Source organism: Pteropus vampyrus, unplaced genomic scaffold, assembly GCF_000151845.1.
Source record: "Pteropus vampyrus isolate Shadow unplaced genomic scaffold, Pvam_2.0 Scaffold79, whole genome shotgun sequence".
Lineage (NCBI taxonomy): Eukaryota > Metazoa > Chordata > Mammalia > Chiroptera > Pteropodidae > Pteropus > Pteropus vampyrus.
The window spans coordinates 1122774-1149404 of record NW_011888860.1 but is presented as its reverse complement, the minus strand read 5'-3'; the positions used below and the strand labels follow the sequence as shown (position 1 = coordinate 1149404).

Genomic DNA, 26631 nt, shown 5'->3' with positions numbered 1-26631 from the left:
TCAAGATCCACCTATCCTGGGACAGCTCTCACTAATTATCATGGCTCCTACCTGGCTATTCTCAGGCGCTCCACTCCCCCTTTAAAACTTGAGTCCATGCTGTATATAGGACGCTTGAGGGGATGGAATAAACACAGTTACATGCAAACTAGATACTGGGGTTAACAAGAGAAGGCTTTTCCGTCTTTGCTGGTTAACTGGGCCTCTGCGCTTAGTCTCTCTCCTTCCTAATTCCAAGAAACAGAGATGGCCATTAACCCCCTTGAACACCCTCCAAAAGGTCTTGGGTCTGACTCCACACCCAAGAAAATATCCCAAATTACAGGAGTTTCTGTTCCAGATTCTCCTTATTTGAAGAGCCTCTTCTTTTCATGATCACATTCTTTAGGGACCACCCCTACCCCCACCACTACTCAATAGGGTTCTTTACCCCAAACCTCAACAGGATGAACCTATCAGATTACAAGACAGTTATCCCCACATTCAACATGCTCTGCAGAGGATTGGGAGGTAAGGGTTGGCCTTTATGGCATCTCCTTAACAGATTAATTCTCTAAGATGCGTATCCTCTCTTCCTTGGGGATTCCTGCCCCATTAGCGTTTAGCACAGTGCTGGGCATTTAGTGAACAGTTGAACCAGGTGGATTTGATACATCAAGTGTACTTTAGGGAAGGAGCTTGGGGGATGAGGGTAATGTGGGCTACTATAGAATGCCTACTCCACTTTTGTTCCCAAGAATGTATTCATTCATCCATCCATTCATTCATTCATCCATCCATCCATCCATCCATCCATTCATTCATTCATTCAACAAATATTTCTACAGTGTCTGTTATTTGCCAGGCATTGTATTCGGTGCTGGGCATCAGCAGTGAATAAAAATCACCTGTGTCTGCCCTAAAGCTCTTGATGGATGACCTGTCACGATCTCATTAGTAACAGTAGGGGCATGGATAATAAACAATGCTTGATCATGTGCTGAAACACCTCTGACTTCTGGAGGTGCCTGTATTTCCTTTGATTTTGTTGTGAAGTATGGTTGCTAAGATGGGTTTTGTCTCGAGAAGCCCCACCAATGTGGTTACTCTGGTTAACCAAGACTGCCAGCATGAGGCAAGAAAATAATAGGCAGTTGTATAATGTATGCACTTTTTCTTTACACAGACAATTAAAGGTCAATTTATTAGAGCCTAATTAAAAAGTTAGTATACATGGGGTAATTTAGTTGCTTCTACAATAGTAGTCGCAGTTCTTGAGGTTTGCAGACTTGTTCTTGTAGTCTGAAATGAAAAGGATACCTAAGGAATAAGCTCGAAAGAGTTTGATCTTATTTTCCCCTTTTCATTTTTATTTGGCGCATGAATTCCACTACATAGTTTTTTTTCCCTTGTGCACAGTAAAGTGTTAAAATAAACAGGAGCAACTGTTTTCCTACTTTAACTAACATGGAAACACCTAATCCTCTTAGGTTTCTTGATTTCGAAAACAAGGATTTCTTGGGATAAAAACTTTAGTCCAGTCACATGGACTAGGTATTCATTTAATGACTCCCAGTACAACCTGTTAGGAAAGCACAGTAATGAATTAGTAATACTCCTCATAGTCATTTCTCTGCCTTATTTCTCAACCACAGATTGTACAACTTTAACAGAAGTAGTGAAAGCAAAGTTAATTCACCCCGGTAAGGAGAGAACAGTCAGTTCATATTATTAGCTAGCACTCCTTTCAGCTTTCTGACCTTTCCATTTTGAACATGTGAAAACAAACAAAACAAAACAAAACAAAACAAACAAACAAACAAACATGAGCTATAGCTGCGCTATCCGATACAACAGCCACTAGCAACTTGTGGCTACTGAAATGTGGCTAGTGAGACTGAACTGAATTTTTAATTTTAATTAACTTAAACTTAAAAATTGAAGCAGTATAAATAATTTTTTGTTAAGCACAACTTTATTAGGAAGCTCGGAAGTATGTTTGGAGCAACTTGAATGTGTGAATCTACTATTTCAATGGTAAATTTTATATACTACAGATTATTTCTGATGAAAATTTAGCACCCAAGTTGGTTTGTGCTATATGCATAAAATACACACTAGGTTTTGAAGGCTTTGTAAAAAACTGAATGTGAAATATCTCGTTTAGTAATTAATAATATTAGTAATTTTTAAATATTGATTACATGTTGAATTGGTAATATTTTAGATATTTTGGGTTAAAGAAAATATATTAAATTGTCACTTTTTTGTACTTGTAAAATGTGGCTACCATAAAATTTTAAGTCATATAAGTATCTCGCATGATATTAATACAGAACAGCGTTGGTCTGTTGGATCGGAACAAAAGTTTTCATGTCTTGGGCCACGAGGTTCTCACCAGTTTACCTCGTGAAAACATCGTATTGAGCTCAGTTAAAAACATGAATAACAAATTCTATGTCATAGCGAAATCACAAAATATATTTACTAATTCTGTTTTTTTTTTTAAGCTTGTCAAACCCAGTTGGCGTTGGATAATTTTTGATTGCAAAACTGCACCATATATTTAAATCCACTTATGGGGGAAATATCATAATCTAAACTTTGAAATTTTAAACAACTCAACTGGTTAAGAGAGCTATTCAACATTATGGTTCAATGAATCTAATTATAGATAACTTTAGAGCATTTAAATAATATTTTATGTTATAAGCACCATAGTAATCGTGCTTAAAAGCTCAGGTTTTGGAGTCGGGCAGACCAGGGCTTGAATTCCAAATCTGCCATATTCTAGTGATGTGACCTTGAACTAGTATTTTAAACATGCTAAGCTTTGTTTTCCTCATCTATAAAATGGGACAATAATAGTCCCTACCTTAGAGCATTGAAGATTAAAAGATATAACCCATGTAAAGTGTCTGGCACATGAGATGCACTCAGTTGTTATTAATTGTTGATTATGAAGTTATTGCTGTTATTATTATTACTGTCCTTATAAAGTATCCAACACTGTCCTCAAAGACCCTGTTCACTGTCTTGCTATTGTATCTGGAAGGCTCTGTCAGAGATGCCATTCATTTGCCAGTTGTGTTTAGTATTCAAACTATGTGCTCTTTTTGTACCTATCCTTGACCTTGCTTTGGTTTCCTTTTCTCTTCTTGTTCTTTGCCCCATTCTGCAATTAGCCTTTGATTTGATTTCGAAGTTTCTCTTCTCTTGCTTTGTCTTTTCTGTAGTTGGCACACTCCATATCTCTACTAAAGTTTTATTTCTGAGTATATATTGAACATTTACTATCTGGCAGACTCTCCAATAGGTGCTAGGAATACAAAGATGAATAACAAAGCTCCTGCCTTCAAGGTGCTTACTACTAGTCCAGGGAGAGAGTTTATAAATAAGGACAATAAATGTCACAGGTGTCCTGATAGAATTTGGAAGAGAGCCCAGTGTGGGCAGGGGCATCCATGAGACAATAGATTCTACCAGGGTGGTGATTACAAAAGACTTCTTAGAGGAAGTGACAGTCTAATGGTTTTAATAAATGAGTAGATCTTGAGAGTAGGATATGAGAAGAAATGGGTAGAGGGCCTGGTGTACACACAGAAATAGCCTGGAACCAGAATAACGTGTTCAGGCAATGTCAATAGTTTGTAAGGGATAGTTGGATCAGAGTACGGCATGATGGAGTTGGGACAAGACATCAGACTTGAGAGGGAGCAGAGAGCCAAGCCCAGAGGACTTCGTATGCTTTGCTAACTAGTTGGTAGTAAGTGACAACAACCATCCCAGTTCTGGAAAGGTCACTTTTCAACAAGGACTGGAATTAGGGATGGAATCCCGTAAGGAAGCTGTTGTGAGAGTCTGAGTGAAGAACCTGAGCTAAGGTGTTGGCTGCGGGGATAGAAAGAAGGGGGACGAGACATGGAGATTCAAGATAACTTGTGTGTTGATGGATGTTAACCAAACTTATTGTGGTAATCATTTCACATTATACACATACGGCAAATCATCATGTTGTACACCTTAAACTAATACAATGTTGTATGTCAATTATATCTCAATTTAAAAAGTTAATCAGTTTTCTTCTCCCCCACAAAAAAAGATAGGGTGCAAAAGTGGATTCCATAAGCCTTGGTAATTGATTGGGTGAAGGCAGGGAGGGAGCAGGAGAGTCAGATGCCGTGAGTGTTCTGGAATGATGACTTTGAGGATGACTTGCCAAGATGGCCACGGAGGAAGAGAAATAGCTTTGGGGAAAGAGAATGAGGTCAGTGCCCTATATGAGATGAGTTTGAGGCGCTGCGAGGAGGGAGGTCCAGCAGGCAGTTGTTCTGTAAGCTGGAGTTCAGGAGAGGAGAGCTAGGTCGCGGGCTCTGCAACTGCTGTAGCTGCCGTTGCTTCCTCTTGCTGCTTCTTTTCCCACTTGCAGAGCTAATGCTGCACACACCACCACCAACCCTCTCCACCCACACACACACTTTGAATGCTTTCAGAGTTATCTTTTAAAGCACTTTCTGTTAGCGGGTTGTTGAGCTCTCTTCCGCAGAAGGGATAACTTAATCTCAATGTCCCTCTCCCCCACCCCATCTCATCCCCTCATAAGCAGATCGTACCCACCAGGAAAAAGTCTTCCTCCAAGAAACCAGACAAACCATCTGTATGTGTTGCTTTATAATTCTTCATCTTCCCAAGTGTTCCGCTGCAAAGCTATTTCTTCATTTAGTTTTCACCGCAAATACCTTGGAGCAGCTTTCTCTGGCCGATCCCTGTTGGTCTCCATCCTACTGCCCTGCTTTCCTTACCTCACAGAGCTTACCACTATCTGAAATTATCATTTTTGTTTACTTATGTATAGTCCCTATTTCTCCTTTAGCATTTGAGCTCTTGGTTCCCTCTTATCCCCAGCACCCAGCACAGTGCTGACACATAGGCGCTCGTTAGATATGTGTTCTAAGAGCTTGAAATCTTGGCAAAGCATCCCTAAATTAAGGCGTTTTTCTTCCCAGTCACTCTAGTTGTTATTTTGAAACAAATTTCAGTTTCTGGAGTGATTATCTTTCATGGGGGGAAGAGGAGACAGCTCCATCAGTCAGATTCCCAGTAGGAAACAGAGGTACATTCGACAGGATAATTGAGGAGAGATTAATAAAGGGATTATCAAGGTTTAGGGAAACCAAGAAGGAATTGTGAAGTAATGCCAAAAACCCAGAGGAAATAGCTATATATGGAGAAGGCATTGGCAGGAGCCTTTGGTAAATGGCTATAGCCACCCTGAGTGACAGAAGGGAGAAAACCTAGGGAATAAATACCCTGACCTTTCTCTACTCCCGGCCTCTCATCTTCTGCCTGTGCCTCCGTCCGCTTAACTCAATGGGATGCCAGAGGGCAGAGGAGACAAGTCCACATGGATCAGCCTCCAGGGACACAAAGTGGCAGTGAAAAGGGTGCAAAGTACAAGGAGAGAAAATCATTTATTTTGTTCCTTAACTAAACACTGTATTGTTACTTAGTTATTTTATGTGCTTACATGATGCCAGTGAGGGACAGGTATTTGAGAACAGGGAACATGCTTACAATTCTTTTTAAGAACTTTGATGTGATAGGAGATTATTCCTCAATGTGTGTGAACTATTCTAATTGAAGCCTAATTAAATAGTATGTGAAAACTTGCTAAAGGAATATATTCTGAAACCAGAATATTTTGGGTAAATCTTAGGAATGACAAGCAACAATTTAAACCTCCATAACAGCTTTTTCATACTACCCCAATGCCTGATACGCAAGAGTGACATGTGGTCATTTTTGTGTGTGTCGGTTTGCTTGTTCTAGTGCATCATTTATGGCCATAATCATACAACTATTTGCTTCCCAGGTCAGAGAAAATTCTCTGTGGGGAAGTGGATGATTGATGAATGTTCCAGGGTACTTTCTCTGCCTCAGCTTACTCTACTCTGAGGTTAATATTACTGAGGAATTAGTGATGCAGCATTGCACTGTCAACTAATAAATGTTAAAAGCCAAAAAAAAAAGTGATTTAATTTGATGTTAAAAGGCAAAGTTAAGTTCTAGCATAATCTATTCTTTACTATTTGTTGAGAGCTTATGATGTATACCATGAGTTCCAAAATGTAACAAAAAATAATAGCTACCTCTTTTGAGTTCCTACTGTATATCAGGCACTGGACTACTTGGCATGACATCCAATAATCTCATGTAGTTGGTATTATTAGTGCAATTTTATATTTGGGAATAAATACTCTGACCTGTCTCTATTCCCGGCCTCCCATCTTCTGCCTGTGCCTCTGTCTGCTTAACTCAATGGGATGCCAGAGGGCAGAGGAGACAAGTCCACATGGATCAGCCTCCAGGGGCACAAAGTGGCAGTGAAAAGGGTGTTAATTTTAACATCAAATTAAATCACTTTTTTTTTTGGCTCTTAACATATATTATTGATGATTTAAGTCCATTGGATGGACTTAAGTCATCAATAAGAAAGATGGATTCAGGATTTAAATTTGCATCTGTCTGAAGCCAAGGGCCAGGCTCTTGCTGCATGCATAGATACCCTCACATGAAGACAGCTGGGATCCTGATTTGAAGCCTGCAGTGGGGTTAGGGTAGGACTGTGGAGCTGGTCAACCAGGAGAACAAGATTGAGGGTGGTCATGAATCACTCTTGTGCTTTGCTATGTCATTGGAAGTAAGTCTCTACAGAGAACGGTGTGGAAAGGGCCTAGAGGAGGGCAGCTGACACCAGTAGTGAGTGCCAGTGAACTCATCCTGCATTTGGTTGTCTCATGGTGTGGGGAGGCGGGTGCTGGCAACCACAATTTCAAGCCCCTTATCCCTCCGACTTGTAGATCAACTGTCACTGTGCTTATGGTCATAGGGACTATACATGTGTCTAAGGTCCCTCATTTGATACCCAAAAGGTTATCCTGTAATGTTCTCTGGACTTCTTAAAGCCCTGAAACCAGGAAGAGGATAAAGAGTTTAGATTCTAAATGAGGAACCCAGATTCATTTGTTGTGCAGTTTGATTGTCTTTCACAACTGAGAGAAGTTATTAGAAACTGGGAGGAGGAAAATGAGAAAGAGGAAAGGATTCAAGCATACAGGTAAGTCACTTAGATTCTAAGACTTTTTTTTTTAACTGTAAATAAACAAATTTAGACAATATCCATGAGGTGGAATCACTTGACTTTGCTAACTAAACAAAGTTTAGTTGGAGAAAGATTTCCTAGCAGAGAGAGGCCCATGATATTCGGCATATTGACGTTTAGACAGAATTAGAATTTGGGAGCATTCTAGAAACATTTCTGGGTTAAAAAAATTATTAGATTTTGCATAAGATTTTTTGCACAGTAATGATCAGGGTGGGAGAAAATACTTTGTGTTCCTGCTGGTCAATAATTACCCTAAAGTCCACTTTCCCAACATACTAACTCCAACATCATTGGAGAAAATGGCAGCAGAGAAAGACTCACAGTTTTTCCAGAGCTTCCTGTCAACATATATTTTCCCACCTGTGTGGCAAAGTGCTCCGATTTAAATGGCTGCCCAAAATGGGCCCAGTGAATTATCTAGTTCTCCCTGAAGTCAGATCTCATTTTTTATAATTATTTTTAAAAGTTACAACAGTTTACCTACATGGACAAATCTGAACTAGTAATTCTGCTTAATTTAGGGTTTTTGTTCATTGATTGTAGCTATTATGTTTTGAGCTATGCACTATGCACTAGGCATTGTTCCAAGCATTTTTGAGCATTATCTCTGTCAATCCTCACAGCAAGTACTGTTCTAGCACCATTTACAGACGGAGGAACTGAGGAATAGGGAAGTTAAGTCTCTTGTCCTCTTGATACCCTAAGTAACATGGTAACTCTAGAAGTTAAGATGAAAGATGAAATATAGAAAAGGCCCCCAGAATAAGCTTTTAGATGTAAGAACAATGACATTTAAGTAGGCTCTGACACTAGGTAAGGATATAGAAAGGAAAAGCTATGAAAACTGAAAATAAAAGTAGAAAATGGAGTCAGAAGGAGACCGTTTATTCAATAAATAATCTGTTAAGTGCCGGGGGCGGGTGGGGTGGGGGGTGGAGATCCTAAGTGGGTGATTGTTGGTTTCTTTACCAGGGAATAAATTAGTGGTACTACATCTATCTAATCACAAGATTTGTGCTGAAATAGGAGAAAACCCCAGAGTTTGAAAGTTTCTGTGATAAGGCAGAGATTTGGTGCTTTTGGTTTCTTGTTTGGCTGCATTCCTGTCTCTCACTAACTATAAGGTTATTCCAGACCTTTTTAAAAAGCATCCTATGGTCATGCTACCCTGAGCAAGCCCGAGCCCGTCTGATCTCGGAAGCTAAGCAGGGTCAGGCCCGGTTAGTACTTGAATGGGAGACCACCTAGGAAGACCAGGTGCTGTAGGCGTAAAACATAAAAAAAAAAATAAGGGATTATAAGCTGACAAGGTCTTTGCAATCTATGAGGTCAACCAAGGGTTGCCTCGCCTAAAAAATAAAAAAATAAATTAAAAAAAAAACATGAAATACCATAAGACAGGATCAGGAAAGAAAACATAGGATTTTTTTAAAAAAACTGGGACACAGGAGGAGAGAATAAATGGCGGAGAGGAACACCTTTATATTTTCGTAGAATCTGACCTGGAGCCTATTATACTACTTGCATTTGTTTAGACTGTCACATGAGCTGTTTCCTGAACTGTCTTCATGGAACTATTAACTCTTGGATCTTTCTGAGGCTTCTGCAAAGTGTTTAGTCTGCAAGGACCCTCATTCATGAGCAGGCATTTCCCAGTTTGAGGAAGTCTCTGTGCCTGGCCATGTTAGACTGGGGTCACCAGCATGTAGAGAGCTAGAAAGTGGGCACAGTAATTGGAGTTTAGTTCTTTCCCAGAACTGAAACTGATCCCATTCGTTTGCTCAGCACTCGAGGAAGGCTGTTTCAGGAAACAAACAGAAGGAACTATACACAGTCATGTGTTCGTGAGTGACTCACTCAGGGTTTCTACTCCAGCATGTGACCCTCAGGCCACCAAATGCCTGGGGTGGGCTGTAAGTTAATGATTTAGTACAGGGAGGGGCACTTTATCTGAGCCAACTCCCTCTTTATTCTGGAATGGCTTGAGTGACGGGTAGTCCATTGTGAACTTTGGGGCCAGCCTGCCTGAATCTGATCTTCCAGCACCACTGGCCCTGTGACCCTGGGGCAGTTATTTAATATCAGTTTCTCATTTGTAAAATGGGCACCAGAATAATACTTCATAGGATTTTTGTCAATATTGTATGAGCTAACACATGCATAGTGCTTATAACAGTGCCTGCCACATAATCATAAATGTTTAGCAAGAAAGGAAACAACCGTAAAACGCTAACCTCAGACACTAATGATTTCTCATTATGATGTAATACATTACATTTATTTGTATTTTACAGTTTGTGAAATGCTTTCTTATAAATTATGTCCAGTGATCAGAGGATAGACAGGAGTGAGAATGTTTCACATTTATAAGAAATAGGCTGTTGAGAGAGTATAATCTAGGAAAGATAAGGGAGAAAGGCCTCCATTTTCAAGGAATGCATTTTATTGCCTGGGGTGCCTCCCCAGGAGGAGTTTGGGAAAGGTGGCCCCAACAATGCTGATTGCATACCCTGCCTCTTAGCAAGCCATGTGGGCCTCCAAGGCGGGAGTGTTTCCCCACAGCCCCTGAAGGAGAACCTGGGCTAGGGACCTGGATGGGAGTAGGAGATGATCTGTTGACAAGCCATAGACCCCCAAGAGGCTCCCCACTTCCCACTGGGACGTTTGCCAAGAGGCAGCCACCAGGCACAGAGTATCTGAGAAATCAAACCCTTTATTCCTCCCCTCCTCAAGCCTGGCCTTGAAAGCTTGTTATATGTGAGAAAAGGCACAGAGAAAACCATGATGGAACCAGATTTTTCTCTTCGAAAGAGAAAAATTCCAAATGACCAAATGGCACTGTGCTCTTGGCCAACAGAGTGGCTTCATGTGTCCTTACAGTGCTAAAACCAAGGCAGACCTGGGAAAACCCGAAGGAATTGGTCATCCTGGCATACAGTAGGTCCTGAATGAAGTGGCCCAGGAGAGATTAAAGGCAATATCATTACTCAAATTCCAAAGCCCAATAACTTGGTGAGAATCCTTATATAGGTAGCTATGTTAATAATATTCTTTTTTGCGAATTACATTATTTCTTTGGGGCCAATATCCTCCCCCACCCACACCTCCCACCAACCCCAGATCAGGGTTTTTCAACCCTGGCACAGTTGATATTTTGGATTGTTGTGGGATATTGTCCTGTGCATTATAAGATGCTTAGCAGAATCCCATGCCCTCTACCCACTAAAAATACCTTTAGGCATTGCCAAATAATTTCTGGAGTCGGAGAGCAAAATGACCCCAGTCGAGAAGCTTTGCTTTGAAGTCCAGGATGGCTCCCACATTTTAGGAAAATGACCATCTGAACATCTTTGTAACCTATCTGACTTACTCTTAATTTTTTGTTCTTTCCCTCCGGTTATGGTTCTTCCAATATTTTGATAGCTATCTTGCTTTTTTCTTCTCCCCTCCTATCATCTATATTTTGATTACTTATAAAATTCTCAAACATATCTAGAGAACCTGAGTTTGTCTAATAGTCTAGAAGGAGTAATTTCTTTGAGTTTTTTAGAATCTAGAAATTCTTTCTTGCCTTAATTTCATTTGTCATGGTAGTGTGTCCCCTGAGGTTCACTGGAATCTAACAAATACAAGTCTTCAAGGTTTCTTAGAAAAACCGTAATTAAAATTGATTTTTTTTTTTTTTACTAGAAAGCTTGAAAGTTTCTTTCCTGGTACTACTTTTGCCCAGATTATTTCTGAAATAATAAAATTATGTTCTATGTAAACACTTTAGAAGGGGCTTCTTACATTGTTAGAAAAAATTTTAAATCTTAGAAGTCTAATAACCCTCAATAACTAAAGACAGAAGCTGCAGAACTGAACATCATTTATTTGCACAATCTAGATTCTTCCACCTGTTTAATCGGCTCCATTCTTTCTAATTTTTTTAATTAAAAATATTCTAAATACTACTCTTCATTTGCTATTACAGCTTTTTGGCAAAACATCATCTGATTGAACTTTTAGCCTTTAACAAATGAGTATTTAAAGCTGTCTAATACTATTTTTATAAAGTCCTGCAGAAATAGGCATTCCAATTGTCTTTATTAGTAAACTATTCCAGTTCTCAATTACCCTCAAAGTCAAAACTTTTTCTTAATCACTGAAGATATTTTCTCTTTAGAATGTTTTATTAGGATAAATTTTAATCTAATTATAACAAAGGAGAAAATAAAAATAACCTGTGATCCTACAACCCAGAGATAATTGTGTTGGAATTATATGTCTTTTGAAAATGCATACAATATATGCTTATCAGATTAACTTTTCTCCTGTTCAGTTCTCACTAGGGATAGAAAAAACTTCTATAATTTTGTGGTGAATTTTAATATATTGTACTTTAAATGAATAAATAAGTTTCATAGAAGAATTAAATTAACAAAGACCGCATAATGATGAAGACACATCACTTTTTTATTATTGAGTTGTTTTATTCAAATAAATTAGGCATAGGTATCAACTCTTCTTAGTTTCTTGTCTACCTTTTGGAAATTTCTTTATGCTATGCAGGCAAATATACTTGTAGCTTCTACTCCCCTACCTCCTTTCCACAAAAGGTATAAAATATTAGGTGAATAATTTTGCAATCTGTTTTTCTTCACTTGGCAATACGTTTTGGAAATCTCTCAATCTCAGTGCATTGAAAGCTTCCACATTGACTTTTTAAAAAATTAATGACAGTATTCCATTGTATGGGTTTACTGTAATTTATTTAACTAGTTCCATGTTGATGGGCATTTGGCTTATTTCTAGTCTTTTGCTGTTAAAAACAATGCCAAAATAAATTATCTTCTATACATGTCATTTTGCAATTATAACATACATCTATAAGATAAATTCCCCATTGTTAAGAGATAGCAGAGCTTTTTGTCACTGTGTTCAGTGCTCTTTTCATGGTACCACTAGTGAATAATAAGAATAAAGGATAGCTAAGGTGTATGCTCCTTAGCAGGTAGGCACCATTCTTAGCACTTCACTTGTGTTAACTCAGTTTATCCTTATGAGCCAGAATGTAGGTACTATGATTATCCTCCTTGTATAAATAAGGAAACAGAGGTACAGAGAGATTAAGTGATTTACATACAACTAGTAAATGACCGAGCCAAGATCTGAACCAAGACCATTGGGTTCTTAATGATGTTGCCCTCAGAACTGGTTCTATCATACAGTTTCTAACATGTTACAGAGCTTCTAGTCAGTGACATTCTAAGAATTAGCACCCAGCTAACCCAAAGGTCTGGTTTGGGCTGGTAATCCTTCCAACTGGGGGTATTGATCTATTTCTGAAGCAGTTCTCAACAATGTGTAGCAAACTCCTCCAGGATCTTCTTCACTTATTTTTTTGTTTTTCCCTGTCTCTCCCTAAGTCTTACTACTCTTTTCATTCTGTAACCTTATCATTTATCCTCTATTTTTCCTTTATCCTAATCCTTGTACCTTATGCTTGCTGTGAAGGTAATGTGAGCTGGGGAGGGGGTTTAGAGAAACTAGCTTTTACTAAACATCTATTTAACATCAGACATTGTTTCAGGTGCTTTCATATCCTCGTTTTGCAGTTGAGAAAACTACATCTCAGAGACTATAAGGAATAGTTACCCATGTTCACACAGTTGGATTGTCACAGAATTAAGATTTGAGCCTAGGTCTGTTTCCAAAGCTTGCATGTTTCATCAGAGCTGATAGTTGTATGCACTGGTACAGCCATGCTGGGTTTTGACTGAAATCTTTCCTTACTTCTTGGTGAATAATTACTGCTCCAAGCCTCCAGTGTGTCCCTGCCACCAACAGCCTGGCCTCTTTAGCCCCTACCCCGGTAACCCCTGGACATGCCTATAAGCCAGCAAGTAAAAGGTTAATGTCAAGTCCAGCAAAGGCATCAAGAACCCTGCTCCAGCGTCAAGGCTCTTAACCACACTGCCATGTAGTATCAAGTATCATGCTGAGTACTGCTTAACATCACTGGGGCAGCTCAGGATGAATGAGAAAATAACTTTACAGCTCATTAATGAAACTGCCATTTGGGATCAAATCAGGAACACTGTAGAAGCTTAGCTGAATTCATTGCCTCCCTTGATAAAGTACAGGAAGGGAGGCAATGAATTCAGCATCTGTGGAAAAATGGATTTTGTGTTCTCACTAAGATTGAGGTTGCTGGAGGAAATGTTTTCTCAGCCCTTGCCCATTCCCACCGCCAACCTACCCAAGCCACCTCTGCCAGGGCCCTCCTCCTGGGCCTTCAGCCCCTGGGGCCCTTGCTTAGGGGCTCCTCTGCCCCTTTTTGTACCCCCTTCTCCCCAAGGATCCTCAGGCCTCAGAGTAACAAGACTGGTGTTACTTTTAGAATCATTTCTGTTGCACTTGGGCAAAAGTTTTTTTTTTTTAATCTTTTGAACATCATTTCTAGCATTCTTTCTTTGGAAAAGCCTTTCTATGTTTCAGAAAGCAACTTACAAACGAACTGTTCTGAAAATGAGATAGGGATTTTTCTTATAATCTAGAAGGAAACTAAGTTTCTGTTTTACTCTTCCCCAAATCCTGTTGATTCCTTCCTGTTGTTTTGTGGTTGATGATAAACAACAGATGTATTACCTGTGCTGTTTATTTCTCTTACTTTAAAACCACACTTTTCCCATTCTTCAGAGATTTCTTGTGTTTTTGTTAGAATAGGCTAAGTAGCAGTAACATAGAGACCCCGATAGAAATATATTTCTTGCCATCCTGATGTGTGTGCAGTTTGGTGGGGTGGGTGGCTTACCTCCACGAATTCATTTGGAGATCCAGACTGAGAGTGGCTTTGCCTTTTCCAGTATGTGGTATCCAGAGTTGCCTGGGCATCACTCTCCCAGTCAGCCAGAGGAAGAAAGAGCTAGAGGAGAGTGCATGGTAGAATTTTAGGGCCAGGCCCATCTCCTATCATCATGGCCCACACCATTACCATTCCTTCCATTGGCTAGAGCAAAGTCAAATGGCCAGATCTAACCACAGTGTGAGAACTGTGAACTCTTTGTGCTCCATAGAAGGGAGCGACCTTTGTACCTTGTATTTTTCATAACTTTCAAGTACATCGGGCAGTTAACACTTATAAATGTGCCCTCCTGAAGGTTGTACTTAGATATGCCACAAAAGTTCTGTTATTCTTTTGTTTTAATTTCAAGAAGTAACCTTGGTTACACAAACACACTGGGAGACGTGTTTATTACCTCTGTGGATTAGGCAAGCCCAAAGAATGGACTGAGTAGAAGGTTAGCATGTGAGAGAGTCCACTATGTTCTGCCTCCTGGACACTACCCTCTCTGAGTACCATCATAAATGCAATGGGAAAGGCTTCAGGTATGGGCTGAGGTGAACACTGGCTTATGACCTTGGGCAAGTCACCTGTCTGAATCCATTTTCTTATCTACATCAACTAGTAGATCTCTAAGGTATTTTACTGTTTTAAGAATTTGGCCTCTGGGGACCCTGCAGGATAATTACAACACAGCTAAAAAATTTGGAGAGCATTTTATAGCTTTTACAGTCATTAAAAAAAAAAAAGAAAGAAAAAAAAGAAAAAAAAAGGCACCACAGGGCATCAAAGTGTTCATTGTTTAAATGCTGTTTATGAAGCAAAAAATTTATTTGGAGTCAGCATAGTTGAATGGTGAATAGTGATGAATGGTGAATAGTGGTGAGGGCAGTAACTACACTAAAACTATACTTCTTATTTTAGCAAGGGCCAAAGAATGCCAATCTAAAACAACACATGGATCCATTCACTTTGGATAATTTTAAACTGCCTGTTTATGCTACCTTATCATTGGACTTGCCTCTTTTTGAGATATGGCATTTAGAGTTTCACACCCACCAAATATGACCTTGTGTCTTGGAGCAAATTCTTCATTGATGTTGTCTCTTCTAAGAATAATATTCCTTCTGAGCAGCCTGATATATTGAACCATTACTACACATCATGAAAAAATATATTATCAGTGAAATAAGTTTTAGTTTCCAGAGAATAGTCATAAATAAGCATTTTGTGGGCAAATTATGTGTGTATGTTGTCCACTGTAAGGAACAATGTATTGTGCACCTGAAAACTTCTGTAGGCTTTGGCCTAGAAAGGGCCAGGCCAGGCTGTTGAAAAAATATTATGTGCTCATTTGCTTAAAGTATTGAGCTAAGGGGTTTGTTAGCACTGAGAATATTAACATTAGCTTGACCTCCTAGCATTCACTGATCTTCTGAAGATTATGTCATGTGGGATTTCAGTGGGACAGGAGCTAAGTTTTAGGGACTTAGTAGGATTTGAGGCAAAGGAATGAGGATTTAGTTTGATAAAAAAAGCTATTGTACAATTATTTCTCAAAATAGTTTTTCAAAACTCTGAATCCTCAGTATATCATATTGAACTGAATATATTGCCTCTTCCTGGGCCCACACCCACAATAGGTTAAGTTAATTGCCTATTGTGGTTGACAAACTCGTCAGATGAGTAGAATTACTGGGACACTTTTAAAATGAGATTTCCAGACGCTGCTTTTGGTGGTGCTGAAGCCGAAAGTCCAAGGCAAGGCCCAGGAATCTGATTTTTAACAAGCTCTTCAGGTGATTGGGCAAGCTTAAGAAGTACTGCTGCAGCACGGTGGTGCCCAGCCTTTCAAGAGAGGGGCTCTGTGAGGGGCCCTGTGGGGATAAGTGTTTCTACTGTAGGTCCCAGGGACAGGTAGATCTGGGTGAATATCCAGCACAATGATGACTTGGAGCAGGTCCTCCATGGATATTTGTTGACTATTGACAATAGGGTTACTTTTGGGAAAAGAGCACATTCTCTCAACAGTTCATATTCAGAAAGCCACCGGGTGAGCATAGAATTAGAACTGGGAGAAGTCGTCTCCGAAATTTAATAATACTCACCTTTCTGGCCTGGTATACCCCTAGTCTATTTCATAGTAGGCTGATCTTGTCTTTCTTCTGAAGTCCAGTGACTTTAAAATGTTCTCTCCCCATCTGTGCCTCAGAGGGCACTACTGACTTTTACCCTTCCAGCTTTTCCTAGACTTCCAAAAGAGGACCACTCCCCTTCTTTTTTTCTTTAATCACATCAATTTTACCGTTTTAGAGGGAAACAGGCCAAGTGGTCTCTTTCTATTGACTTAGCATATCTTTAAATCTAGTGGATTTTGAAGATGATCTCTCAGGGAACTTATTCCCTGGATTGTCATCTGATTACAGATTGTAAAATGTGAAATTGATTTCATATTAGCTTTTAAAATGAGCAAAGATATACATAGGTTATTTGAGAGATGATAAAATGTAAAATTTGGTGTATCATATAAAGCAGAAGAAACAGGTTTCAAGTTATTGAGTGGACCATGCATTGTGGACCTCTAATATGTGTTAACGACTGGATGAATGAATGAATGGATGAATGGCAAGAGATTTCTGATCTCCTAGTGGAAGGATATCCTATTCTGAGACAATGTTGTAATGCCAGAAAGGTCAAGGTTTAAGTCTCAGCCTCTTAGAAGCCTTTTTTTTTTTTTTTTTTTTAATAAGACAATCTCACCAAGCCTCAGTTTCCTTCATGGAAAGCGGGCTTAACAGTTCCCACTTACTTGTTTGTTGGGAGTATTAAAACCAGACACATAATCTGTTTTAATGCAGTGTCTGTCACATAGCCAGTGTGAAAAACATGGCAAATAATGAAAGAAAAGATAAGAGCATCAACTTTTGATTTGTTAGAGAGGTTAATAGTCAAAGAGGACATAAATAATACACTGTACAGAATGTATTAAAACTTGAGACACTTGAGGAAGTCGGGAAGGAGCAGGTAAGGCCACCACCTCCTGGCTGCTCAGGCTTGCAAGTGACGTAAGGGCGGCACTGGGAGAAGCAGGGAGAGCCAAGACATCTGTCATTCCACCCAAGGAATTGGTTATATTGTGAGCTGTGGTTAGATTTTTTAAAAACTTAACGTAGCAAGAATGCTTTGAGCTCTATTGGTCATATGAGGGTGGGAAGAAAGTGGCAGGCCATGTGAAAGCTAACTCCTCTAAAACACCTGTGACTTGGGAACTTGGAGATGAGCACAACTCTGAATTTCCATGCCCTGTATTTTAAAGGCTGACCTTAGTGAGCGCTTAAAGCATTTTAGGGTTTTTTTGCACCTTTCATGGAGTGGATTCAGATTCTGCAGGTTGGTGAAACCTTCTTTAACTGTCAGTGACCTTGGCCATGTTAGGAAATTCCTGAGATTGTGAAAATTCTGAGTGGTTTGACTGTGTTTTGACAACAGAGTTTCAACTGACTGGTCTGGTTTTTAACTATTGTGCTTCTATGAGGATTGGTATAGAAAATGAGAACAGAGTAATGCCCGAAAGTGAGTGCCTGGCTATGAGTATGAGTGAATGATTCACAGATCTTAATCCATTAACAGCTATCTCAAGTAATTTGACCAAAAAAAAAAAAAAAAGAAAGAAAGAAAAAGATAAAAAAGAAACAAAGAGTGAACATTAAAAACTGCTTGAAATATATAGATTTGAAAAAACACTGAGTTATCTATTTCATTTGTGGTTTCTTGGGCTTGAGAGTCTGGGCCAGGGCATATTTTGTGCTGCCAGCAGGAATGAGGAATTGAGAAATCAGGAACAAGTGTTGTTTCTACCCCATAATAAAGAGCCTGACTTAGCAAAACAACAAAAATTCTGCTTTTGCGCCACCAAGAGTTTTTCTGATTTGGTGGAACCTGAAGGATGGCAAAAGGAATATTTCATGAAGCTTAACTAAATTAAGATTTTCTCTGCCCTTGTGTTGGTCACTCACATAAACAAAGTTAGAACCTGTATTTCGTATTTAAATAACACTTAGTCTGTCTTCCTGGACACTTGACTCACTTAAGAATTTTTTTGGATAAAATCTCCAATGTTCAGTTCAGATTTTTCTCATTTGACACTATTCTGAACTTTAGAGCTTCAGTTTCCCTACATGTAATACCTGTTTTAAGCACTAGACCATAAAAAGAGTATGCCACATACTGGCAAGGGGGTTTTGCGGAATTCAAGGCAGTATGACTTACACTTTTAATCTAGTCGGGAAGACAAGATCTAAACAGGTTAAAAGTTAAATACTAAGAAAAATGAAGTGAAGTAACCACCCAAAACTTACCCAGGCAATAAAGCTTTCACAATTCAGGAGTGGGCAAAGACCTTGTGTGTGTTTGCTGGTGAAGTGCTGCCAATGCCTGGTTTTCTGTTGTGAAATCAAGACTCATTCATTCATTCATTCAACAAATATTTATGGAGCGTCTAGGATGTGTCAGGTATATATACATGCTGGGCACACAGAGGTAAGCAAACAGACAAGGGTCCTGGCTTCATGGAGGTAACTAACAGTCTGGTGGGGACAGCTTGACAGGGTACAAATGAACTCACAAATATTTAATTACAGATCATGATGAGTGTTCCGAGAGAAGGCTTACACCAAGATGTGAGAGAGAATGAAAGGGTGGAAACAATTTAATTTGGGGTGTCGGGAAGGTTTCCCAGAGGGAGTGGCATTTGAGCTGAGACCTAAAGAACTGGAGTTCACCCCAAGTACTTGATAAAGTAAAAACGCTGATGGCCCTGATGAAATAGTATCTTTTATTTCCACAAATAATTAGCTCAGAGTGTAGAAACAAAAGTGGAAACAGTTTATCATGGTTCTGCATTGTGGGCATTAGGGAAGTCAGTTTATAAAGAGCGTGTTTCCCTGCATACATAAACACACATATCCTTTCTGCCTACATAGTCTCCTGCTCACACTGCCCCCACAATTCTCTCTTTCCACTTCATAGAGTATATAAAAGAATGTGGGAAGTATAAATAATGTGGAAAGATTATGCCATACCCCTAGCAGGTTTACCTCAGCTTTTTCCAGAAGCTCTTGGGGAGGCATTCAGGGAGGTGAATGTTTTGATCAAAAACTTTGTAATGCCTTCTTCCTGAATGTGGTCATGAGTTCTTAGGAAGTCTTTTATGCTCTGGTTACTATCTCTGAGCCCTCATTTTTAGTTGAGGTCATCGATAGTCCAAATCAGTCTTCATGGGTGACAACACAAGTTTGCCTCAGCCATTCACCTTGCTGAATCTTATTTCCTGGAGCCACATCACAAAAATAGTTGAAGCAATAATTGTTTTTCAGGTCAAACCGACATCATCGATTAGAGAGGCAGGATAATGTGCCCACAAGCACGCCTACAGAAGTAGACTGTCTGGATTGGAATCCCAGCTTTGCCACTGCCTATGTGTGTGATTGTGGTTAGGTTACTTCTCTGCGTTAAGGTAATTCTGAGACATCCTCAACTGAAACCCGTTGGCTCAGATGTGCTTTGGAATCCAGAATATTGCAGATTTTAGAAAGATAATATGTTGCACGCACTCTATATTGCTTAATACCACTAGCTGGATCTAGGGCAATGTCGCCTAATCAAACACATCACTATTTCTTCAGCAAAGCATATGGGTACGCAGACATACTGGAGGCAAGGAAGTCTGCAGAGAGTCTTGTTAGAGACTAGAGTCTAGATTCGGCTGCTGACTTCTAAAAACGACTTGGTTTTCAGAGTTGTAGTATCTCCCTTACAGGTGAGGTGTACGTCTTGGGAAAGTTCAATGAGATGTATGTAAAGTGCTGAGAAGGGAAGGCACCATGCAAGTGTGAGCTGTTATTATAAAGTAAATTTACTCGTTATCAAAGCAGTGTAGGCTGAGTATAAACTGCATCTGCAGTGTCGTTTTCTTATTCCTCCCAACAAACGGGCCTTGACTATGTGCCAGGCATACTGCTAGGTACTGCAAGAAAACAAATATGAACCAGACAGAGTTCCTGCCTTGCATTACCGTCATGGCACCCGTGGCCAAGCACACTGCCAGTTTTTTGTCTTTTTTTTTTTTTTAGCTTTGCATATTCCACTTTTTCCTTGGTATTTCCATGCTGGGCTATTTGAATTAGGTTAGAATCGAACCAGTCCCCACGTATACTGATATGCCTCATATGTTGTCAAACTGCATATTTAAAGGAGAGAGGACAGGAAATAATGACTCATGACGCAAGTAACTGGAAATGATTCTCAGATAGGAAGTTATAGTTGGGACAGTAATGAGAGGAAGTACAGTTCAGTTGTATGAGCACTTAGAACAGGATTGAGGGCAGTTGTTATTGGGTGCATTTCTACTGAGCTCATTCTTTGTGCCAGGCACCGTGCTGGGTCCTGGGATTATAGAGGTAAGTCTAGCACTATGCACCCTTTAAGTGGTCTGGGGTTTACTATCGTTCGCTTTTTCTACATGAACCTGGAGAAAACAACCAACATCCTCTGAGCCTGTGTACTTCAAAACAAAAGGGCTGGAGTAGGTTATAACTAAGCCCCCATTTTACCTTTAAAAATCTGTGATCCTAAATAATTACTTTACTTGACAGAACATATCGACCAACCACTGGCCATCACTCCAGGATTCAATTAAAGAATATGGCCTTTTGTTGCACTAGGAGAAACTTGAGATAGACCTGAGGAAGGACTTTTGATACTGATACAGTGTTAGAACATATTTTATTAGGATTTATTATCTCCTCAAACAAGGTTATTTCATTTCTCCAATAATGAGTACTGACTAGTGTCAGGCCCTGTTTTAGAAGAGAAAGCCCCTTTTCTGATGGAGCTCACATTCCAGTAGGGCAGAGAGATAATAAAAAGTGATAAAAATGAATACGTAATGTAATTTCAGATAACAATAAGTGCAAAGAAGAAAAATAGAGGCAGGAAAGAGGAGAGAGAGTGCCAGGTTTGTTATTGGATGTTTTCAAAGAGTAGTCAAGGAAGACTTCTTGGAGGAGGTAACATTAGAGTGGAGACCTGAATCCAGTCAGGGAGAGAGCCAGATGAAGAAAGCTGGGAAAGGAAATCCCAGGTAGACTGTGAGTGCTAAGGCAAGGAGGTGAGAAAGAGCTGGCATGTTGGAATAGCAGGAGGCTGCCCAGAGGGAGTGAGGATGTGGGAGAAGGGAAGGGAGTGAAATAGAGAGAAATATGCAGGCTCCTGGAAGGATTTTGGATTTTATTCCAAGTTTGAGGAGAAAGATTTTAGAGAGTTTGAAGGGAAGTGACATGATTTGATTAAAAAAGAAAGATAACTCCACTAGAATATGGATTCAGTAGTTATTTATCAGGAATGGGTGTAGCCTTGTATAAATTAATTTAGTCCAGCCTCATACTATTGGTTATGGACCAAATGAAATTTTAACATCTCAACTGTTGAGATGTAAAATATATGTTATTTTCTATATATACTTATCTTGTCTATATATATTTCTTTTACAAAAGGTCTCCTATGAAGACAAATTGCTTTCTAAAGAGAAAGTGTTGCCATTTTTGAGTTAATGCTTGTGCCATCTTTTATCTTCTTTTTTAGTGCAACTTTTGAAAGATATGCTATTTGATCCTCCCTCCTTTCCTTTCTTCCTTTCTTTCTTGTCTACTTCCCTCTTCCGTCCCTCCATCCCTCCCTTCTTTCTTTTTTTTAAACAAATGCTTAATGTTTCATAAGACACCTAGATTCCCTGCATGCCAATGTTAATGAAACCCAGTGTTTTGGGTAGTATTTGCTTGTTGTTGTTTTCTTTCTTAGTGCAAAGTTATCTTGGGAGTACTAAATGATATTCACAGATTTCGTAATCGAAACTTTCAGTTGTTTCTTGTACTCACCTTGTTTGAGACATATGCTTGCTTGTAATACACAAATTCTTTGTTGCAAAAGTGAATGTATGTACTAGAGTAAGTTAAAATAAAGCAAACTCTGAATTCAGATAGAACATCTTTTGAATTTGTTTTTTATGACAACCCTATTTTCTTAGCTATTTATAAAGCTTGACTATGATGCAAGCCCATAATGGCCCATGAGCTCTCTTTTTTTGGAAGCAGCCAGCACACCTACTCTCAGTTATCTTGAAAACTGTGGACAGGCTGGGCTTGCTACCTGAATAATTTAGTAACTGCCTACTTTTGTGCTCAGGAAATATATGTTAAAGCCACAAGAGGGCAGCTTGTCCTCTGAAACCAGGAGTAAAAAGTGCTGTTCTTTAGACATAGGATAATGAGGGTAAGTTTTCAAAATGTTTCTTGCATAAGGAAGCTCTTTTACATTCCCATCCAGCTTTGTCCCCTCAAAGAGATAATGTTTTTGGAAATTAAAAGTTTTAAGGCAAGTTCTTTCATGCAAATCTATTTTTTTCCCTTTCTCTTTGGAATATAAATATCCATTTTTCTGTGAATTTCCCTTTCCCCTATCTTCCATCTCTTCTACCTTTATTCAATCTTTATTGAAGTATAATTTACATATAATAAAATTCACACATTTTGAGTGATATTTGGAACACATACAGCCATGGAACCACTGCCCCAATCAAATTTCTATCTCTCTAGAAAGTTCTCTTGTGCTCCTTCGCAGTCGGTTTCCCCTTGCAGGTCCCCCATTCCACTGAATCTTTACTCTTTGACACATTTTTACCTGAGACAAAGTGTTTTATAAATTTAAAATCATGATCATATACAAATATTAGGGCCTTTTCTAAGAGGCTGTGTAAGAGCTCTGGAGAGATTAAGGAAATCAGAGACAGCTTCTTTCTAAGATAATTACTGTATATAACTTTTTACTCTGGTTGTGGTTGTTGGTTTAATCTGGCTCATATTCAGTGTGGGGAGGGCTATTGTTAATTGCATGGTCATTAATTATGCATTTGTTCTTTAAAGTTTATATCTACTTTAATAATTGCTAACTTTTATTGCACTTAAATACTTAGTCATATTAATGAACTCAAAAAATCCTCCCTATGAGGGAAGTGCCATTATTATCTATATTTGCAAATAAGGAAACTGGTGTACAGTCATATGTGGCTTTGACAAATAAGAATGAGTTTCCTGATGTGAAATGTTAAGATCAATTAAAACTTCTTAAGAAATGCATGTTCTCATTGATCAAAGAACACAGCTGGAAAAACTAATGCTTTTCTTTACGCACATAATGTCCTTGGTCAGTGTCACCCAGGGCCATGGTTGAACGCCATGACAATTCCAGTTCTGCATCCCTGACCTTGACCACCAAGAACCCCTATATCTGTTTCCCTGGTTCCTGCCTTCACCTTCTGATGGGTCGCCCTGCCTTTACCCCCTTCTGAGTTGTGGTCAGAGTGATCTTTCTAACATGAGGTTCTGGCAGTGTCACCTTCCTGATTAAAATTCTCCAGTGGTTCACTGTGCAATAAAAAGTGAGCTTCTGGTTCCTTGGCTTGTTCAGCTGCACGCCCTGTTGCTCTCCACTGCCCACCCTCAGTCCAGCTAGTTGTCATTCTCCAAAAATGCTGTGCCCTCTCAGGTCCCTGCACCCAGGAACTGGCTATTCCTTCCATCTGGAAAATGCCCTCTCCTCATCCATCATCCCTGACTGCTGCTCACCCGTCAGGACTTGGCTCACATCTTCCTTGATTAACCTCCGCAGACTTGGAATCAGCTTCTTTCCACTTTCCATTGCCCCTTGTGTATTATAGCTGGTTTCCCATTGTTTTATAATGGTCTTATTCCACCTTTGTACTCCTGAAGAGCAGTGGCTTTGTCTTTTCAACTTGTTTTTTCTAGCCTAGCTTAATACCTAGACTGCCTATCCGACCATTATGTACCATGAAGGTAGAGAAGACACCTACTTTGTTCACCACTGCTGTGCCCAGTGCCTGGCATAGGGCCTGGCCCGTAGTAGAAGTTTAATTAATATTTGCTGAAAGTATGAATAGTGAGTTTTTTAAAAATGTAAATTGTTTTTACATGTCAAATTGCAGTGGTTTAGCCCAGGGCTTGCAAACCGAAGGGTTACTGACATAATCAAGCCATGGACATATTTTGTGTAGCTTCATAGTATTTTAAGTTTTAAATTCAGTCCCTGTACATAGAATATGCCCTCTTCTGTTTACCACTGTCCACACCACTCCTATCATCTTGCTCTTTGTCTGCCTCACTCGTTTGTTGCCTGCCTGGTCCTGGGACGTGAGGCTGAGAGATGCAGGGAGTAGGGCAGTATATTAGTTTTGCTTGGGCTGCCATAATCAAAGACTGGGTGGCCAAAACAAGAGAAATTTACTTTCTCACAGTTCTAGAATTCTGGAGACTGGAAGTTCAAAGTCCAAAGTCAGTGGATTTGGTTTCTTCTGAGGTCTCTCTCCTCAGCTTGCAGATGGCCACCCTCTCATCGCGTCCTCTCATGGTTATCTCTTGGTCTGTGTGTGAATCTCCTCTTATGAGGACACCAGCCAAATCAGATTAGGGTTCACCCATGTGACCTCATGGAATATTAATTACCTCTTTAAAGGCCCTATTTCTAAATACATCTGACTTGGGGTCAGGGCTTCAACATATGAATTTTGGGGGACGCTATTAATCTCATTACAGGCAGGAGCGTGAATTCTCAAGTACTGTTGTTGTCTTTACCTTGTGTCTAAGCATGTTTTATAATACATTAATGAAGGGGAACTCAGGAACCATGAGAGAGAGCTGTTTGCTCACCAAGGCAGAATCTGGACGGACATAACATGCACCTGCTCAAACATCTGATTTATACTCTGATCACTTTGATCTTGGGACTATATTCATGTTTCTTAAACAACTGATATTTAATTAGAATGCCAGGTAGAAAGAACTTAGGTGCTTTTCACTTCGGAAGTACATATTCTTTCATTCTGTTAACTCTGAAAACTGACATGCAGGCTGCAAACTTTTTTTGCCCAGGGTTTAGTGGTAAAAGCTGGATAATGACGTGGCGCCGCCTCCGTTTGCTGTAAGCAAACAGCCAGGTCCTTTATTACCCTTGAAACTGACACTCGTGACACAGGTTGGACTCAGAGAAGCCAGTCAAATGCCAAGTTTCTGTGGGTCAAAGTTCCTTCAAGCACTGTATGTTAATTAAAAGCTCAATCTTAGTTAATTAGGCCGTTGAGTTGAGAAGAACTTTAGAACAAATGGTTGAGTTGGACCATAGGAGTTAAAAGAATGCAGTATTTTGTTTACCAGAGATAGGTGTGGACTCAGGGCCTTTCTTGGAAGGGGCAGGAGTGAGACTCTTGTGGGGTTTTGTTCATTCTTGGTGGGATAGTAGCATTTAAAAAATCTGCTGTACAGAGCCTAGCTAATCAAGTGTATTTACTCAAAGACGAGCTGAGTAGTGATGGAATATTAATTATATATGGGCAGAAATGCCAGCTGTAAAGGGCCTCCAAAGGTAAAGGAACATTTAAAATACTAACAGCTCACAAAGCTTTAAATATTTTGAGTGTTTGGTGATTTACCCTAAAAGACCACAATTTAAATGAATTTAATCATCATAGCTGCCTTTCATTGAGTGTTTTCTTTCATATGGGTCCCCAGGAGCTTCATACCTGCTGTCGTACTTATTGTCAAACGTCCTTAACAGGTGGGTTACATTAGGCCATATCAGATGAGTAAAAGGAGGCTCAGAGAGATTGAAAAAAATCCCCGAGACCAATCATTAGCAAGCAGTAGAGCTTTTTGAGCACCTAAGCAAGTCTGTGGGCCCGTGGGCTTCCCTTCCCTGTTAACACCTCCTCTTTATACACTTCCCTCTTCTCTCCTTGTTAGAGTAAGGTTTTCTTCCCTGAATGTCCTTTAGCCCATATGAACCTGAATAGCCTTGCAGAGTTGGCAAAAGTATGTGACCTATTTTTTCCACGTATGTGGGCCAGTGGAAATTTCCTATACTGTCTGGTTATGTAGCTTTCCTTGTAGTCCACACACACACACACACAGAAGTGTTTGATATTAATAAAACACCATATTTCTTCTTACCCCCTCCTCCTTCATTTAGCAGTCATACTCTTTACTAGCAGTCTCTGGTTCAGTAGTGTTAATTTTTCTATTTCACAGTTCGTGTAACAGAGACATTAGAAGGACACTTTGCATCAGGTCACCCAGCAGAAGCAGAGATCAGTCATTCCTTGACTCACTGAGGAGGTTTGGTAAGTCAAGCTGGCTCCATCTTCACTATGGCTCAAGCAAACATAATTCATGAGTGGAGAAAAGTAGGTTAACATTACATAGTGTCATCCAAATGCTAATCCCTTCTTTTTTTTTTTTTTTTTAACCAACATGTATTGTTTTGCCTCTGGGAGTTTGCTTAATTTACTAGGCCACAGTGCTCTGTATATTTATAAGCATGAATGTCCCCAGAGAACTCCCACAATCAACAAAAAATGACAGAGCTACATTTGAATGACTTTGCTTAAACTCTTTTTAATGCCAAGTTTTTTCTATAGTGTTTATTGCATTTCGTCAACTCTAAAATGCATCTCCCTCCCCGCCGCACACACAGTTTAAACATATCTGAAATTATAATGCATCTTATGAAGACTTAGAGTTGGTAAAAATATAGCATT

General features: G+C 39.5%; 1 protein-coding gene and 1 pseudogene across 14 annotated transcripts in view; both read left to right on the top strand.

The window, feature by feature from the left end:
* RBM47 (RNA binding motif protein 47) overlaps positions 1-26631 on the top strand; it is a 142952-nt gene that overhangs the window by 28149 nt on the left and 88172 nt on the right. For 8 of the 14 annotated variants that reach the window (XM_023532194.1, XM_023532187.1, XM_023532191.1 and 5 more), the window contains one exon: positions 26123-26214. The exons of the other annotated variants lie outside the window; for them this stretch is intronic. The gene's annotated coding sequence lies outside the window, so the exon portion shown is untranslated. Of the gene's footprint in view, positions 1-26122; positions 26215-26631 lie in introns of those variants that run through there. 14 annotated transcript variants of the gene reach the window in all.
* On the top strand, positions 8295-8413 carry LOC111741530 (annotated as a pseudogene).